Below are 6,128 nucleotides of genomic sequence, written 5' to 3'. Positions count from 1 at the left end.
GGACACGACTGAGCGACTTCACTTTCACTTTTCACTTTCCACTTTCACACATTGGAGAAGGAAATGGCAACCCACTCCAGTGTTCTTGCCTGGAGAATCCCAGGGAAGGGGGAGCCTGGTGGGCTTCCGTCTATGGGGTCACACAGAGTCGGACATGACTGAAGTGACTTAGCAGCAGCAGCAGCAGCAACCAGTAATAACGTGCCTGCCTCCATGTTAGTAACTGAGTTGAAATGCTACTTTCCAGGCCATAAGATCTGGCCTTACTCCTAAAGTTTGTGCTCCCAGGATGATGGTCTAAAAAATACTGAGTCTAGGAAAAGTGAGACTTGGGATAAACATAGAAACTACTTCTTCATCAGCCATTTGCAAGGTCTAAGTGAGCTACTGGGGGAAAATGCCTGGCACATAGTGAGCAATCATTAGTTGCTATTATCAGTCATTAAGTAGCTATTATTAACATTCTCTCCAGAGCCAATTGCTATCTGCTCCATGATTGCAGAGGTTTTTGTCTATTTACTGCAAAATCATAAGTGCCACTTAGACTAGTATCTGGCACAGAACAGGGATTTAATATTTATTGAATATTAGTTAATGTAACCTTAAGCCAACCTTACCTACTCATGTACCAGGCAGTTGATGGATGCCAGGACTATCCTCATCTCATTTCTTTCCCTTGATCCCATTTAAGTTCAGTTCTACCCAACTCCTGGCCCCTGAATGCCTCCAGTTTTCATCCCCATTCCTCCCTTCTGGACTTTCACACTTACCCTGATTTCCTTGGATTGACCAAGGCACTCTATAACGAGCGTTTCCCTTTTGCTCTTCTCTGCCTGGTTGTCTGAGGGAAAGAATTCTGCCCCACTTTTCATGTTGATAACAAACTCTACTGTCAGCCTCACTGATGGTTTTTTCAATTATTTATCATCTATGTAGCACACCTCTGGAGAAGGGAATGGCAATCCACTCCAGTATTCTTGTCTGGAGAGCCCCGTGGACAGAGAAGCCTGTGGGCTACAGTCCATGGGGTCACAAAGAGTCAGACATGACTGAGCATGACTAACACATCAACACACATGTAGCACACAGTGTTCCAGGCCCTGGAGAAACAGTGGTGAAGGAGAAAGGCAGGTTCCCTTGTCTTTGTGATAACAGGCTAAAATCATCATGATCTCTGTTCTTTTTATTATATCGAGGCCCAGAGGTGCAGAGAGACAGGGTGACAGTTTCATGTAATGGACAGGCTGTAGATTCATGAAGAACCATGGCTAAACTGATGAGATGCCCAGCTCCGGCCTCTTTGCAACACCCTCACCAAAGAAGGTGTGGGCAAAGGTCACCTGCCGTTTCAATAAACAAAGGATGTTGCCCACCATCAAGCCATCAGCCACTGCAGCCACCACTGATGGCGTGCACTGAGGGGAATTCAGGAGGGAGAAAAAGAGGACACTGGCCTAGATAGTTAAGATGCATACCCAAGGAAGACTTCATGACCCCAGACTCTCGCATCTTCCCATACACAGACAAGCTGTAAAATCACTGACTTGAGATGTCTGCTTTTGTGATTAGCAGTAATCTTTTGATGTTTGACTATATGGTTTTGTTTTTCTCCCAGCTCCTCCCCAACCTCTTTGGAGCAGTTCCTTGGAGTTATTTGAGAGGCTGTCTCCTAGGCTATACTTCTCAGAAAATCCCTGAATAAAACGTAGTTTGAATCGTTCAGGCTGTACATTTTTCTTCATTTGATAGTATATTCCTTTAGAATCCTTGTATCTAAAATATCATGGAATATGCTCCTTTACTTTCCATCCTGAAGACTTAATTGTTGCTGACTACCAAAAAAGCTCACACTTGAGAGCCCAGGTAAACTTTACTTCAGTCCCCCGTGACCAACACCTCACACCAGCCTTTAACTTCCAAAATTACAAGGCGGGTTGTTGAAAGATAATTCCTGCTGAAACTCCATGATAGCAGTAAAATATGCCCCATGAGCTCTTTTAAAGTTTTGCCTCTACACACAGATTCCACTTTGTGTTTCCAGACACTTGGTTGTTTGAGAAGATGCCAAAGTTTTACCTCATCATCGTTATGTGAGTGAAATACGTGCTCTAAAAGTCCCTGGACTTTCCTTAATAAGCTTAGTACTTAGTAAATGATTATTGAAGCAGTCTCCACAACTTGACTTCCATTCTCAATTTCTTGTGTGTGGAGGGGGCTGTGTGGGGTGGGGGTGTCTGCAAGGAAAGCATGTTGAAAATAAAATACTTCAAAAGCTGTAAGTTCCTTACAGTCGTAAACACAATTTGAATATTTAAAATGGTAAACTGCATGGTGATAACAATAAATTATAGTAAAATTTCCCCCACACTCTGCAATTTTACAGAAGAGTATGCAACTAGGTAAGGCTTTTACCAATAAATCAATGTTTAAAACTTAGATGTCCCTGGTTGTCATTGCTTTATCAGCTTGGCTTTCCACAGGAGACACACAAGAACCAAATGGAAATCTCTAAACGTCACACAGTTGCATAGTAATAATGCTGGCGATCACTTCTGTGATTGCTTACTGTGTCCCAGGTGCTTCTTAATTTCCTTGACATAGGTTAACACACTTAATCCTCAGCCACCTTGGGAGGCAGGTGTTATCCGGGAGAAACTGAGGCACAGGGATGGCCAGAACCATTATGCAAGGCCATATGCTGTGTTGCTCTTTGTCATTCTGTCACTCTTTGCGACCCCATGGATGTAGCCCACCAGGCTCCTCTGTCCATGGAGTTTTCCAGGCAAGAATACTGGAGTGGATAGCCATTCCCTTCTTCAGGGGATCTTTCTGAGACAGGGATCAAACTTAGATCTCCTGCATTGCAGGCAGATTCTTTACTGTCTGAGCCACCAGGGAAGCCCATGCAAAGTCACACCTGCACCTGCATGTATTTGCTATAGCCAATATATTTTGGCTACTAGGTACTGAATTTTTTTTAATTTGAAGCTTTTTTAAACTTCAGTTTGTTTCCAAAGGAAACTTCATGTCTCTAACTGTAGATGGAAAAATCAGTATCACTTGCCATAAATAGGAGGTAACTATGAAAACAGATAGAATGAGTGCAAAACAGTGTTATTAACTTTCAGCTTTATTCTCTTGCCTGCCAAGATCAGAGATTTGCTTTCTCTTTGTTAAGAAGGAGTGGGAGAGGAGAGAAGCAGGTGTTACCAAGGTGTTAAAAATACATGAAAACCAAAACATAAGACAAAAAAAAAGTAAAATTTAATGTATGCATTAATGCCACTATAAAATTTGACTTTCTCCTTAACATACCTGCAATAGATAAAAGACTCTCAAACTTCATTCTCTTACTATGTGCTCTGGCTTCCAAACCTGATATTGTCCTTTCTTTGCCCTGTGTTATCTGACTGTCCTGAGCCCCAGGTTTCTATCTGAAAATGAGAACTGACTCAGAGGTGCAGACATCACATATATACCAAGCCAGGCACACAGTAGGTACTCAAAAGGCCACTGTGTTCAGTGGTCACTTCTTGAAAAGACATGCCACCTTATTTCTCTTCTTGAAATGAAGCACAGGCTGGGCTGTCTCCTGCCCTTGTATCAACAGAGCAGGGGTGGGCTCAGGGTCGGGTGGGTGTGACATTTCACATTCAGCAGAGGCAGGTAAAGAAGCTCGGAGGGCTACTGATCTGAGGAATCTGCTTATCTGCTGCTGCTGCTGCTAAGTCGCTTCAGTCGTGTCCAACTCTGTGCGACCCCATAGACGGCAGCCCACCAGGCTCCCCCGTCCCTGGGATTCTCCAGGCAAGAACACTGGAGTGGGTTGCCATTTCCTTCTCAATGCATGAAAGTGAAAAGTGAAAATGAAGTCGCTCAGTCATGTCTGACTCTTAGCGACCCCATGGACTGCAGCCTACCAGGCTCCTCCGTCCATGGGATTTTCCAGGCAAGAATACTGGAGTGGGGTGCCATTGCCTTCTCCAGAAATACTGCATAATTCATTGCAAATTCAATATAAATGCTATGCAAACAGTTGCCAGCACACAATATGCTCAAGTTTTGCCTTTTGGAACTTTCTGGAATTTGCTTTTCTAATATTCTTGAACCCTTGGGTATGGAGGACTGAGTGTATTCCTCTGGATGCTGGGTGTAGAGGGGACAAGTCTGGCAGTGGGTAGTCATGCAGTTGAAGGGGAGATGCTGCTAGGGGTTCCAAATAGATGGTAAGGAGAGACAGGAAAGTTCAATCATAAACATCCTAGAACTGCTGGAAAGCAAGAGAGATCACAGAATCCATTCCTCCTCAAGTCATGGGTCAGGACACAGAGCCTCTGGGCTGCAGGACCCCTCCCTGTAACCCCTAGGCAGTGAGAGGCAGCCAGACTCTCAGGCCCCTCTGAGCACTGTGCTCTTCCCACTGGACATCCCTTTGGCCCCCTTCTCCTGAGCTGATCAGGGGCTCCACGCCCTGAAGACCCATATTTCCAGAGTCTAGATCCAGGATCTTAATTTCCGAAATAATCATTGGTTCCAATGCTATCTAGTAATTTGCTACCACATTTGTAGCTTTTCTGAGAAAACGTTGCAGTCTTTCTTGAGAAAGCCAAGCCTATTTTTACTTTCTTGCCAAATCCTGATTACATTAATTTTCAAATGATAAAACAAACTAAATCCACAGCAAAGGGAAACAGTTCCACGTGGGGCTTTGGTCTGTCTCAAGACAATTCTGATTCCCTCAAGACAGCATTTGCTGAGTCACATACCATGGAACACAGCCTAGTCTTACAGCTCCCTTTCCAAAAGAGAAAGACAGTGGGGGAAAACAAAAAGGAGAAGGAGGCACAGACAGGTTACAAACCCAGCGCTGAGTGGTACAATCAAGTTCCAGAAAAATCAGTAAAGGGAAGCCCCTTCTCTCAGTCAGAGAGGCTGGGTGTTGGGTGACCATGGTTTGGGGGAGAAAACGGAGCAGAATTTAGTCCCAGGAAAAACATCGTGAAGTGGTGCTGACTGTGATTCATGGATCAAGCATTAAATTCCACACCCATACACACTCCTAGAACTCAAGATTTGCATCCCTTGGGGGTCTAATTTTTTTGTACAAGGGTAGCAAAGAAAAGCCCCCAAGGGCCAGCTAGGAAGGTGAATGAGTGAGACGCGGGGCAGCGGGGCAGCAACCAGAAGGGCATCTCACCTGTCTCTCTTTAAAAGGACAGCTGAGGGCGTTATTCACAATAGTCAGGACACAGATGCAACCTAAATGTCCATTGACAGAGGAATGGATAAAGAAGATGTGGTGATTATATGTATAATGTGTGTGATGATATATATATTCATATCTATATGAATATTACTCAGCCATAAAATAGAAGAAAATAATGCCACTTACAGCAACATGAATGGACCTAGAAATTATAAACTAAGTGAAGTCACCCTCTTTAGAAGGAAATTAAAGTGATATAAATGAACTTAGATATTGAAACAAAAGAGAAACAGACTCATAGACATAGATAACAAATTTATGGTTACCAAAGGTGAAAGGTGCTGGGAGGGATAAATTAGGAGTTTGGGATTAGCAGATACAAACTACTATATATAAAAACAACAAGGTCCTACTGTATAGCACAGGAAATTATATCCAATATCCTATAATAAACCACAATGAAAAATATTTTTAAACTGTGTATAACCACTTTCTTGTACATCAGAAACTAACACAACATTTTAAATCAACTATACTTTATTTTCTAAAAAAGGCAGCTGAGGTGCAGCTCTTGGATTATTATCACGCAGGACCAGGGATGCAGAGTCGCCAGATGCGTAGCTTCAGTTCAGTTCAGTCGCTCAGTCGTGTCCGACTCTCCGCGACCCCATGAATCACAGCACGCCAGGCCTCCCTGTCCATCACCAACTCCCGGAGTTCACTCAAACTCATGTCTGTCAAGTCGGTGATGCCATCCAGCCATCTCATTCTCTGTCATCCCCGTCTCCTCCCGCCCCCAACCCTTCCCAGCATCAGAGTCTTTTCCAGTGAGTCAACTCGTCGCATGAGGTGGCCAAAGTATTGCAGTTTCAGCTTTAGCATCAGTCCTTCCAATGAACACCCAGGATCGATCTCCCTTAGA

This window comes from Moschus berezovskii, chromosome 7, assembly GCF_049115385.1.
Source record: "Moschus berezovskii isolate FMDL1 chromosome 7, NW_MosBer_1.0, whole genome shotgun sequence".
Classification (NCBI taxonomy): Eukaryota; Metazoa; Chordata; class Mammalia; order Artiodactyla; family Moschidae; genus Moschus; species Moschus berezovskii.
Note: the sequence above shows the minus strand (reverse complement) of the source record.